At 35.4% G+C, this 13,662-nt stretch overlaps 1 protein-coding gene across 3 annotated transcripts in view; it reads left to right on the top strand.

Annotated features, from left to right (window-relative positions):
* Positions 1 to 13,662, top strand: part of Arhgap24 (Rho GTPase activating protein 24) — a 747,975-nt gene that overhangs the window by 278,442 nt on the left and 455,871 nt on the right. Inside the window, exon 1 of one of the 3 annotated variants that reach the window (XM_046457584.2) lies at positions 10,903 to 11,061. The exons of the other annotated variants lie outside the window; for them this stretch is intronic. The gene's annotated coding sequence lies outside the window, so the exon portion shown is untranslated. Of the gene's footprint in view, positions 1 to 10,902; positions 11,062 to 13,662 lie in introns of those variants that run through there. 3 annotated transcript variants of the gene reach the window in all.

The raw sequence follows: 13,662 nt of genomic DNA, 5'->3' as shown, positions 1-13,662 counted from the left end.
GACTAGTCTTTGTTCACTGTGTGTGGCATTTTTTACTGTAGTATTTGGTTTATGGTTGGTAGGTATATTTCCTTTAATATCCTGTTTGGAGGAAAAAAAGCATCCAAATTGACTAGAAAAAACTTAAAGACTTTCTTTTCCATTAAAAAAAATTACCTGGATTTTTTAAAAGTTAGCTTTTAATAGATATGTATTAACTTTTCTAAAAGTTAGTTCTTAGTGGTGCGTGAGAATATTTTTAAAGACACAGGTGTCAATAGAAACGCATTTCAGGGGTAAGAATGTCTTCTACCTTCTGGTTCACCAAAGACAAAATTTTATATTTACACCATTACGTGAGAGGATTTTTGGAAGCTCTTTCTTTATTTTACATTTAGTGGTTGGAGAGGAGTGCAAAGGGCATGGGGAATGAGCTAGGAGGATGTGGACTTCAGTTTTACTTGTGGTATTACTTAGCATCTATAAACTCAGCAAATCATTTAATTTTTCTGTGAAGTAAAAAGTTGGAGTATACGCTGTCTGTTTTAGTCAGCTTGTTTTGTTGCTGTGTTCAAAAGACCTGACAAGAACCATTAAAGGAGGAAAAGTTTATTTGGGGGCTCACTGTTTTGGAAGTCTCAGTCCCTATTTAGCCAGCTCCATTCCTCAGGGCTTAAGGTGAGGCAGAACATCAGAACAGAAGTGTGTGGCTGAGCAAAGTGGCTCAAGACATCCCACCAGAAAGTGGGGTGGGGAGGGGAGGCAGGGAGCTGTGCTCCACTCTTACTCCTCCCAGGAACCCCCTCCTCCAGCCACACACTACCTGCCTACAGTTACCACTCAGTTAATCCCTATCAAAGGATTAACTCACTGAATAGGTTAAGGGTCTCATAATTCAATCATTTCACCTCTAAACTTTCTTTCATTGTCTCACACATGAGCTTTTGGGAGACACCTCACATCTAAATCATAACACTAAGTTTGTTCCAGCATTGATAAAGTCTGTGTTGCCAAATGGCAGTGTGTTCCTTTGGAGCAATTTTGATAAGAACATGACTATGTGAATGCCTTTGGCAGGGGTCTGAGAAATGGATGTTTGGATTTTATAGAATGAAGATCTAGAAGGTGTATATACAGCATAAAATGTAATTCGACCTTCTTTCATAAATGTCGTATGCCAATCGGCTAGTTTCATTGACTGTAGGTTTGGAAAGATAGGTGATTCAACACACAAGAAAGAACCTGGAAGTGTCTAAGGGTGTTTGAGGTTGTCACAATGAGTGTGCAAAGCTACTGGCATTTCATGTTCAGAAGCCAGAATACCATATGTCTTGCAATGTGTGTGATGATCCCTTACTACCAAGAATTTTCCCTCCCCAAGCGCCAAGAGCATCCCCATCGAGAAACTAAAAGACTGAATATTTCATAAAATCATCTGGGAAATTGGAATGCTTCCTTCTGTTTCATATCTATTCTTAGATGACAACTGCTGTTTATGATTCATAGAAGAGAAGAGCCTCCAGCTTTCTTCACTACATATTGACTATGCCATAAGAAAAGCAGTGAAAACCTTGGCTCTGTTAATACAGTGAGCAAATATGACTTGAAGACATACTAGGAATAGCTCCTTTGAGAAATTATTGGTTTCCAGATGACAGCCACATTTTTAATGAAACAGCTTACAGAGATTCCCATCCAATGTAACTAGATATTTCTTGTGTTCAATTAGCTGCTGTGATTAAAGCATTAAATGCATAGACTCTCTTCTCTGCAATAAGAAATAACACATGCTCAATTGCGCTGTGCATAATGCCAAGTGACATGAGTACTTCTTGCCCTTCCTTTGGCCTCCTGCTCTTGTGTTGCCCTGGTACAGTCTGGGCCAGGCCAAAGATAGCACCCCTTCAGCAGGAGTGAAGCACTCAGCCAGTGTCTTTTCAACAACCTTTATACTGTTTTCAAATTTGAAGTGAACTTTGCTTTGGAATCACTTAAATCTCAGGTTTTTTTTTTTTTTTTACATTTTTTTCTTCTTTCTTGAATTTGTGAAGTCCTTGTTTTGTTAGGGTGTATAATTTTGAATTATTGCTGTGATCCAGTTCTCAGACACCATGGATATAAGAGGTGTTGTATGGATAAAAGTGTTGCCTGGCAAAATAAAGCAAGTTGATGTTTTCCAGGAATGATAGGAAATCCCTCCCCACTTTTTTTTTTTTTGGTCTTAATACTTTTGCAAGGGAGAGGGAAGGAGGCAGAGTCTAAGTATGTAACCACTTTTTTTCTATGCATTTAGTAAACATTTAGATTAAATAGAAGGTCAAAATTGCAGAATTAAAAATCAAGTCTTTTGGATAATCTTTCATATCATTGTCTATGCTAGACCTACAGAAGAACCCTACACCAAATTAAAAGTTCCATGACATGTTCTGCTTGGAGTTAAATTATGGACTTCGGAACAACAGCTTATTTAGAATATGGCTGTTACCATCTCATTTCAAGTCTTCCAATATGGAAAATGAGTCCAAAGTGATTTAGTAACCTACCCCAGGACACATACTCAGGAACAAGCAGACCAGATTCTTGATTTTTGGTAATTATCCAGTTCTTCAGAGCCTTTCTCACCTGGGGTCCCTGAGAGAATTACAAGTTCAGTGTTCTATTAAGACATCCTGTGCCTATAACAAATGGCTTGTTCTGCTCTGCAGCTGCAACTAGGGCAGTTAACTGGTTATGTATCACCTTTGGCAAGTTGAGCAAATAGTCATTCCATATGATTTTCTGTGCTCCTAAGGGGTCCCTATACTTGCCCAGAAGCCCATTTGAACAGATTAAACCTGGCTTTCACCTAAATCCTATGTGTAGATATCACCTTTTTTTTATCTTCTTTCCTTTTTTAAAAAAAAAATTTTAACTTTGTTTTAATTAGTTATACATGACAGTAGAATTCATTTATGCACTTTGATATATCATACACAGATATAATTTCTCATTTTTCTGAATTGAAATGTTGTAGAATCACATTGGTCACACAGTCACATATATACATAAAGTAATAATGTCTGTTTTGTTCTACTCTCCGGAGATTCTTATCTCCACAACCCCCTGCCTCCCTTCACTTCCCTCTACCCAATCTAAGATAACTCTATTCTTTTCTAGTGTCCCACCCCCTTAGTGTGAATTAGCATCTACATATTTGAGAAAATATTAAGCCTTTAGTTTTTTTGGGATTGGCTTATTTCCTTAGCATGATATTCTCCAACTCCATCCAATTACTGGCAAATGCCATAATTTCATTCTTCATTAAAGCTGAGTAATATTCCATTGACTATATATAGCACATTTTCCTTTATCCATTTATCTATTGAAGGACACCTTGGTTGGTTCCACAGTTTAGTTATTGTGAATTGAGTTGCTATAAACATTTATTTGGCTGCATTACTGTAGTATCCTGACTTTTAGTCCTTTGGGTATAAACTGAGGAGTGGGATAGCTGGGCCAAATGGTGGTTCCATTGCAGGTTTTCTGAGACATCTCCATACTGCTTTCCATAGTGGTTGTACCAATTTGCAGTCTCAACAGCAATGTATGAGTGTACCTTTGCCCCACATCCTTGCCAACATTTATTATTGCCTTTATTCTTGATGATTGCCATTCTGACTGGAGTGAGATGAAATCTTAATGTAGTTTTGATTTGCATTTCTCTAATTGCCAGAGATGTTGAACACTTTTTCATATATTTATTGATTGATTGTATTACTTCTTGTGTGATGTATCTGTTCAGTTCCTTGGCCCATCTATTGATTGGGTTATTTGTTCTTTTAGTGTTAAGATCTTTGAGTTCTTTTTATATCCTAGAGATTAATGCTTTATCAGTGGTGCATATGGTAAAGATTTTCTCCCAATCTGTAGGCTCTCTCCTCACATTGATTGTATCCTTTGCTGAGAAGAAGCTTTTTAATTTGAATCCATCTCATTTATTGATTCTGGATTTTACTTCTCGAACTTTAGGGGTCTTGTTAAGGAAGTCGGATCCTAGGCCGACACGGTGAAGATTTGGGCCTACTTTTTCTTTTATTAGGTGCAGCGTCTCTGTTCTAGTGCCTAAGTATTTGATCTCCTTGAATTGATTTTTGTGCAGGGTGAGAGAGTTAATTTCATTTTGCTACATACGAATTTCCAGTTTTGCCAGCACCATTTGTTGAATATTTTTGGCACCTTTGTTTAGTATGACATAACCATATTTATGTGGGTTTGTCTCTGTGTCCTCTATTCTGTATCATTGGTCTACAAGTCTATTTTGGTGCCAATACCATGCTGTTTTTATTACTATAGCTTCATAGTATGGTTTAAGATCTGGTACTGTGATGCCTCCTGCTTCACTTTTCTTGCTAAGGATTGTTTTTGCTATCCTGGGTCTCTTATATTTTCAAATAAATTTCATGGTTGCTTTTTCTGTTTCTATGAAGAATATCATTGGGATTTTAATAGGAATTGCATTAAATCTTTATAATGCTTTAGGTAGTATGGCCATTTTAACAGTATTAATTCTGCATATCCAGGAGCATGGGAGATCTTTCCATCTTCTGAAGTTTTCTTCAATTTTTTTCTTTAGTGTTCTGTAGTTTTTATTGTAGAGGTCTTTCACCTCTTTTGTTAATTGATTTTCAGGTATTTTATTTTATTTGAGGCTATTGTGAATGGGGTAGTTTTCCTAATTTCTGTTTCAGTGGATTCATCACTGATATATAGGAATATGTTTGATTTATGGGTGTTGATCTTATATCGTGCTACTTTTATGAATTCATTAGTTCTAGAAGTTTTCTGGTGGAATTTTTTGGATCTTCTAGATATAGAATCATGCCATCAGCAAATAGTGATAGTTTCAGTTCTTCTTTACCTATTTGTATTCCTTTAATTTCTTTCTTCTGTCTAATAGGTCTGGCTGGCTAGAGTTTCAAGGATGATGTTGAATAGAAGTGGTAAAAGAGGACATCCTTTCCTTGTTCCAGCTTTTAGAGGGAATGCTTTTATTTTTTTTCTCCATTTAGAATGATGCTGGCCTTGGGTTTAGCATATATAGCTTTTTACAATGTTGAGGTATGTTCCTGCTATCCCTAGTTTGTCTAGTGTTTTGAACATGAAGGTGTGCTGTATTTTGTCAAATGCTTTTTCTACATCTATTGAGATGATCATATGATTCTTGTTTTTAAGTCTATTAATATGATGAATTTTGTTTATTGATTTCTGTATATTGAACGAAATGTGCATCCCTGGGATGAATCCCACTTGATTATGGTGCCCTATCTTTTTAGTATGTTTTTGTATACAACTTGCCAGAATTTTATTGAGAATTTTTGCATCTATGTTCATTAGGGATATTGGTCTGAAGTTTTCTTTCCTTGATGTGTCTTTGTCTGGTTTTGGTATCAGGGTCATATTGGCCTCATAGAATTAATACGGAAGGGTTCCCTCCTTTTCCATTTCATGGAATTATTTGAGGCTTATTGGTGTTAATTCTTCTTTGAAAGTGTTGTAGAACTCGGCTGAGAATCCATCTGGGCCTGGTGTTTTCTTGGTTGGTAGGCTTTTTATGATGTTTTCTATTTCATTACTTGAAATTGATCTGTTTAAATCGTGTATAATCTTCTCATTCAGACTGGGTAGGTCATGTCTCTAGAAATTTGTTGATGTCTTTTATATTTTCTATTTTACTGGAGTATAAATTTTCAAAATAGTTTCTAATTATCCTCTGTATTTCAGACATGTCCATTGTGATATTTCCTTCTTCATCTTGTATTTTAGTAATTTAAGTTTTCTCTCCATTAGCATGGCTAGGGGTTTATCTATTTTATTTACTTTTTCAAAAAACCAACTTTTTGTTTTGTCATTTTTTTTCAATTGCTTCTTTTGTTTCAATTTCATTAATTTCAGATCTATTTTTAATTATTTCCTGTCTTCTACTGATTTTGGTGTTGATTTGTTCTTCTTTTTCTAGGGCTTTGAGATGTAGTGTTAGGTTATTTATTTGTTGACTTTTTATTCTTTTAATGAATGTGCTCAGTGCAATAATTTTTCTCTTGTTACTGCCTTCATAGTGTCCCAGAGATTTTGATATGTTATATCAGTATTCTCATTTACCTCTAAGAATTTTCTTATTTCATCCTTGATTTCTTCTACTATCCATTCATCATTTAATAGTGTATTAAATAGTCTCCATTTATTACAGTAGCTTCTATTTTTTCTTTATTGTTGATTTCTAATTGCATTCCATTGTGATCTGATAGAATGCAGGGTATTACCTCTGTTTTGTTATACTTACTAAGAATTCTTTGTGATATAAGATATGGTCTGTTTTAGAGAATGAGGCATGCTGAGAAGAAAGTATATTTGCTTATTGATGGATGAATAGTCTATATATGTCTATTAAGTCTAAATTGTTGATTGTATTATTTAGTTCTATAGTTTCTTTAGTTAGTTTTTGTTTGGAAGATCTGTCCAGTAGTGATAGAGGGGTGTTAAGGTCACTCAGTATTATTGTGTTGTGGTCTGTTTGATTATTGAAATATGTTTGATGTATGTAGATGCTCCATTGTTTGAGGCATAATATTTATAAGTGTTATATCCTGCTAATATATGCTTCCCTTAAGAAGTATGAATATCCTTCTTTGTCTCTTCTGATTAACTTTGGCTTGAAGTCTACTTTATCTGAGATACGGAAACCCCTGCTTGTTTACACAGTCTATGAGTGGTATGTTTTTCCCATCCTTTCACCTTCAGTCTGTGGGTGTCTTTGCCCATTAGGTGAGTCACTTGAAGAGAGCATATTGTAGGGTATTGCTTTTTAATTCAATCTGTCAGACTATGTCTTTTGATTGATGAGTTTAGATCATTAACATTCAAGGTTATTGAGATATAATTTGTATTCGTTATCATTTTGACTTATTTCTGGTTTTTAATTTGACTTATTTCTCCTTTGGTTGACTATTCCTTTAGTGTAGCTCCTCCCTTTGCTGGTTTTCACTTTTTTTTCACTTCATCCTCATGGGATATTTTGTTGAGAATGTTCTGTAGTTTAGGCTTTCTAGTTGTGAAGTCTTTTAAATTTTGTTTATCGTGGAAGGTTTTAATATTATCTTTAAATCTGAAACAGTTTTGCTTGATATAAAATTCTTGGTTGGAATGCATTTTATTTCAGAGCTTGAAATATATTATTCCAAGACCTCCTAGATTTGAGAGTCTAGGCTGAGAAATCTCTTGAGATCCAAATTGGTTTCCTCTGTAATTTGATTTTTTTCCTCTTACAGCCTTTAAGATTTTATCATTATTCTATTTGTTAGTCATTCTCCTTATAATGTGTCTTGGTGTGGGTCTGCTATAATTTTGTACATTTGGGGTCCTGTAAGCCTCTTGTATTTGATTTTCTATTCCATTCTTTAGATTTGGCAAATTTTCTGATATTATATCATAGAAAAGATTGCACATTCCTTTGGTTTGTATCTCTGCTCCTTCATCTATTTCAATAACTCTTAAATTTGGTCTTTTCATGTTGTCCATAATTCTTGGATGTTGTGTTCATGGTTTCTTATCATCTTCTTTGATGGTCAATTCTACTTTCAAGTTTATATATTTTGTCTTCATTGTCTTCCAAGTGGTCTAATCTGTTGGTGATGCTTTCTGATGAACTTATAATTTGGTTTATTGATTCTTCCATTTTAAGGATTTCTGCTTGTTTTTTTTTTTTCACAATCTCTAACTCTTTATTGAAGTGATCTTTCACTTCCTGTATTTTTTCTTTGATTTCACTCCTTATACTATCCTTTAATTCACAGATCAATTTAACTATGTACATTCTGAACTCCTTCTTGTATACTTCTTCTACTGTGTTATCAGTGGCTTCTGATATTGGAGTACCTTGTTTTGTTTGGGGCACTTTATTTCTTTGTTTTTTCATGTTCATGTGTTTTTCCATCTAGCAATATGGATCTAAGGCAGCACAAATTCTACCCTGTAGACCTATAGCGTCCTTGAAGGTTTCTAGTGCTTCATCTTTAAGGGTGAGACAAATATCAACAGCATCCAGTATAAATAATATATAGCCTTAAACCTAATAACTTCCACTAATGCTTCTAGTGCTTTCTAGCATTAAACCAAAATGATGAATTTAATAACTATCTGTAGTATAAACATAAAATTTGCTAAAACAATTTAAAATTTCCAGTGGTGGATGAGAGAACAGAAGTAGCATAGTGCAGGACGTTTGTAAGAGGAAGAGAGAAGCTAGAAGCAAAGATTCACAAGAGAGTGGAAGAGAAGCGGACAAAGATTAGCTGTCGGAGAAAAGTTGGAAAAGAGAATACAAGAAAACAGACAAAGGAAGAATACAAACAAAGAGAAAAAATTAAAGATATAAAAATGCAACAAAAATGCAAACCACCAGTCATATATCATTGTCCTCTATACACTGATGCATAAAAAATACCCTGATCCAAATATGGTAGAGATGTTAGCAAATAGAAAAATGAAATAAAATATATGTCAATGGGAAGTCGAACTGTCTCCATCGGCATTCAAAAGTTTCTCAGCCCTGTGTCTAATGTCTCATGGAATCACCAGCCCCAGATCTGCCCTCATAGACCCAGTCACTGAACTTCAGATACCTCAGACTTGGCCAAAGGGCAGTCCAAAGATTTTAATGCTGTGCCTACTTGCAGAGAGACCACTAGGGATACACTCAAGCAAAGGAACAATCCTTGCTGGTGGCAAGACAGGGCCACCAGCACTCCCAGCAGGAAGACCCCAGGTGCCTCCAAACCTGCAGGCACCCCTACACTGGACCTGCAGGTCCCAGCCAGAATCCCCAGACAGATGCTGTTGTAGTGGTAAATCTGCTGGCACCCCAAGATGGGTGTGGTCATGTGCAATTAAACCTAGAGTCTCCCACGCAGCAGTCCTCTAGGTGGTGGTAGTAGTCGTAGTGGCAGAGGTTGGTGGTAGTGGCAGTTTCAACTACAGCTGTGGGGGCAGCGTCCCGAGGTGATCCCCAGGGGCCAGCAGTGGTATGTGTCAGGGGCAGCCGTGTCTGCGGTGGCAGCAGTGGGTGACTGCAGCTGCATGGGCAGCAGCACTTAGGAAGAAGACCTCAGGCGACCCTGGGGTGGCAGCAGGGGTATCAGAGGCAGAGGCATTGGCAGTAGCACTGTAAGTGGCAGTAGACTGGAGAAGAGGCCTTCAGCTGCTGGCTCCAGCGACCTTAGAGGTAGTGTCAGAGGTAGCAGCAGAGAAAAGACCTCCAGAGAAAAGACCTCCGGGCTGGACAGCGGCATTTGTGGCCACGGTGTCTACCTTCTTTTTCTTTTCTTTCTCTCACATTTTTTCTTCCTTTCTTTTTTCTTTGTTAACTGAATGGGTTCTGTATTTTTCCAAACAAGCAAATAGGAAAACTGCCCTTCTTCTAGGGCAGTTAGGTTCATGGCAGCTAACATTAAAGTTTTTGTTTATTTGTTTGAAAAATGTAATTATTTCTATATTTTTTTATCATTATCCAGTACAATATTACTAAATCCAAATATTTGTTTGGACTTTTCAGTTAAACTATTGTTGCTTAATATGAAATAAAATAATTGTGCACTATTTTACTTAGTAATACATAGTATGTATACCAATGTTAATTTTTATTGTTGTTTTAGGATTAGTAAACCTATACATGTTTAGATTAATATTTTTTGGTATTAATTTTCAAATATAATTTGACCATAAATTGTGACTCTTTTTTTAAAGAGAGAGAGAATTTTTTAATATTTATTTTTTTAGTTTTCGGTGGACACAACATCTTTATTTTATTTTTATGTGGTGCTGAGGATCGAACCCAGCACCCCGCACATGCCACGCAAGTGCACTACCTCTTGAGCCACATCCCTAGCCCATAAAATTGTGACTCTTGAATGAGTATTTAAATTTACTCTGTTCACTTAGATGGGAAATTTTTACTATAATAAGGATTATTTTTACAATTATTGTATGAAAGTATATTAGTTTAAATAAGTGCACACTGTGCATAACTTCTTACTCTCAATTCATAAAATTCACACATGTAGAATTTATTCCTAAAAAAAATGGAATAGTTTCAAATTGATATACTTTTAGGAAAAATATATCTGATTACACACAATTTGATCAATAAACTAATAGCTTAATTTTATATTTCTAAGATGTATACTTTTTAAAAATTATACCTAATGGACACTTAATAATTGTACATATTTATGGGATAAGATGTATAATTTTTTAAACCAGCAAGTAAACCTGTAGCTAATTTCTTTATCTTAATTACTTTTTATAGAAAACAGAGTACACAAAATTTATTGCATGCCTAAGCCATGGGAGTATTAAACTCTAGTAATATATTTAAAAGCATTTTTCTAAACTCAGCTGAAAAATATACTATATTGATATCAAGATGTAGCATAATATTTTCTGTTTTGGTTATATTGTTAAGCTAATTCCTTGGATATTCTTTTTATATTATTAGTATGTTGAATATCTTTAATAGAAATATAAATATTCTCAATGTGCTGTAGATTTTCATTCCATTAAAGCAATCTTCAAACCATTCAATAATTAATCATATGTTTTGTTCTTATTTTATGCTCTTCATAGTTTGGAAAACAAAGAAATAAGTAAACCTGAGGGTATTTATCTCTTAGGAGATTTCATGCAGAAAGCAAAACCAAAAATAAAAAAAAATGCTCTTTAACGTAACCAGTCAAATAATGGTGGGGGAGCCAGTGAGCCTGGAGGAAGGGGGAGGACTCTGAGCTCATTGTGACTGCTGTGTCAATATGAGGAACAGGCAGAGTTCTTTCTGTGCAATGGTTTTATTGTCTCTCTGTTTGTGATCCATCCTTGGCTGTTCAGTTTGAGGAACATTCCAGCTAAGTATCCTTAGCTTCCCTGATGTGAGCCTGGGACTGCAGCTTGATGTCTTGGAAGGACTCTTTTTTCAAACAGGCAGGACAAATACAGCAAGTTGGGTGTGCAGCACATGGGTCAGCTGCGTGAGAAACCCTGTTCTTCAGGAACAAGGTGAGCCCTTTGTGCATCTGAGCTGATGGAGGCAGAGCTTGCTGCTCCACAGACTTTTGTAGGCAGTTTTCAAAAGTGCAGGATGCTGTTACAGAAACTTGGGGTTACTTGTGTATCTCAAAAAAGAGAATTCTTAATGCTTAGATTTTCTCAGGCATTTGCTCATGGCTCAAAGGTGTCACATCCGGGACTTTGCTTCTGAGATGTACTTTTAAGTGAGATTAGGAATCTAGTGACTCCTGAGGGTTAGTATGTATGTGTTTAGTAAATAACACCCTGACCAAACGTATAGCAATAATAATAATGGCATATTTCTTACTGTTGTTTTCTTTTAAAAATTTTTTTATTAGTTGCTCAAAACATTACAATGATTTTGACATATCATACATTTGATTCAAATGGGGTATGAATTCTTATTTTTACCATGTGTATAGATTGCAGGATCACACTGGTTATACAGCTACATTTATACATACAGCCATACTAGTGTCTGTTGTATTCTGCTATCCTTCCTATCCCCCCCTCCTGCCCTCTGATCACCTCTCTCTACCCCATCTACTGTAACACATCTCTCTCTCTCTCTCTTTTTTCTTCCCCCTCACACCATCTTATATATAATTTTGTATAACAATGAGGGTCTCCTTCCATCTTCCGTGCAATTCCCCTTCTCTCTCCCATTCCCTCCCACCTCTCCTTCCTGTTTAATGGTAATCTTCTCATGCTCTTCCTCCCTGCTCTGTTTTGAGTCGCGCCCCCTTATATCAAAGAAGACATTCTGCATTTGTTTTTTAGGGACTGGCTAACTTACTTACTCTTGTTTTCTATTAATTTGATGTGATAAAAAGATTTTCTCAATCTCTTAGAAAGAGCCATTAAATAAAATAAAGTTCTATTAAATTATTTTGTGGAAATGCCAAGCAATTAGTGCATGATATCCTTATGAATTATATTATTAGTGTGAAATGCTAAAATGATTCAGAATGATTATATGATATGTAAAGGTCATAATACCATGGGCCTGAGGGGGCAGGAGTGGAGGGGAGCTGGAGAGATGGAGAACAAATAAATACACATATTATCATGTTAATATGTATGTGATAAAATTACACATTTTATATATGTGTAATTAATATGATAGCTCATATTAGTCTAGGATGTGCTTGAATTACAGTTGGTGATGGAGTTTGTTAGTGTACAGATCTAGTGACTGTTTAAGAAATTGGAGATTGATTGCTGATTCCAATGTTGACCCATAAATTGTGAGCAGATTGCTTTATAGACTAGGGGTTAGGCAATGAGGGTCTTCAGTAAACTAGTCCCAAAGGATCAGGTTAAATATTTTCCTTAAATCTGAGCATTGATTTGGTATAAAGGTATTAAATGCTCTTTCTTCAGTCACCAGTTTATCAATTTTCTGGTATCCTCTTGTTAAATTTCTACAGAATTCTCTTTAGGAGGTAGTCTACTTGTCCCCTTTCTGAGACATTAAATTTTGTGCTATAATTAATTTTAATAAGAGGCAGGAAAGCACCACAACTTTCTGACAGACCTTTAAGCAATCCAACCACAGAACATTTGTTTGAAGCTTTAGAGAAGTTATTGATCTGGCAGCCCTACTTTCTTTAGAATGATGCTTTTAATTCTTGCTTGCCTATGAATGTGGTACTTTTTGTTTGTTGTAAATCACTATTAACTATTTGACAGCTTATTTGAAAAGTTTTCTTTTCTTTTTTTTTCTTTTGGTACTAGGGATTGAGCCCAGGGCCACTTAACCACTGAGCCACATCCCTGGCCCTTTTTATTTTTTATTTTGAGACAGGGTGTCACTAAGTTGCTTAGGGCCTTATTAAAGTTGCTGAGGCTGACTTTGAACTTGAAATCCTCCTTTCTCAGCCTCCTAAACTTCTAAGTAATACATGCATGCACTAGTGCACCTGGCTTGTTTGTTTGTTTGCTTTTTCTGAAACACAGTTTGCAAGGCATGACACTATAAAAGCCTCCATATTGTATAAGTCATTAGTGAACTTTTCCCACAAAGACTGACAAATGCAATTTTAAGAATCTCAGATTTTTAAATCTTTACTCATTTAATCCAATGCAAGTCCTTCTTTTTGCAAACTCCAATTTGCCTTTTATTAATAGATTTGTTTAGTACTTAAGTGTAATGCAAGTGAGATCAGCTCTTGCTTTTTACCTGTTAATGGTCTTTATAAAGGTTAAGACAAAATTTAGTACTCTAGTACTCTAGGTTGATCAATTATCTTATTATCTTGCTTCTTCATCTCTAAAGTTTTGACTAAATCAGGCGTGATATTAAATGTCTTGCAATTTATCACATAAAATAATGCTTTCTTAGACTAATTTAAGTTGATGATCTTTCATAATTAATGACTGGTTGTAGATTATAATTGTGTTTTAGCTCATTGATGGAGAGTACGGTAAATTCTTCCATTTAAAATGAACCCTGTGAATGTAAGTTTTGTTCTCTCTCATTTCCTCTGCTAATTTTTGTTTGACTGTAAACATCAATTTCAGAAATTATGATTACAAAAATAACTAACAGAAACTAGTTTCTTTTGCTATTAGTTGCTGCTTACTGTT

The sequence above is a fragment of the Marmota monax genome, unplaced genomic scaffold, assembly GCF_021218885.2.
Source record: "Marmota monax isolate L192 unplaced genomic scaffold, Marmota_monax_Labrador192_F-V1.1 WCK01_AAM20220418_F8-fsc00128, whole genome shotgun sequence".
Lineage (NCBI taxonomy): Eukaryota > Metazoa > Chordata > Mammalia > Rodentia > Sciuridae > Marmota > Marmota monax.
This window is presented reverse-complemented; position numbering and strand designations above follow the sequence as displayed.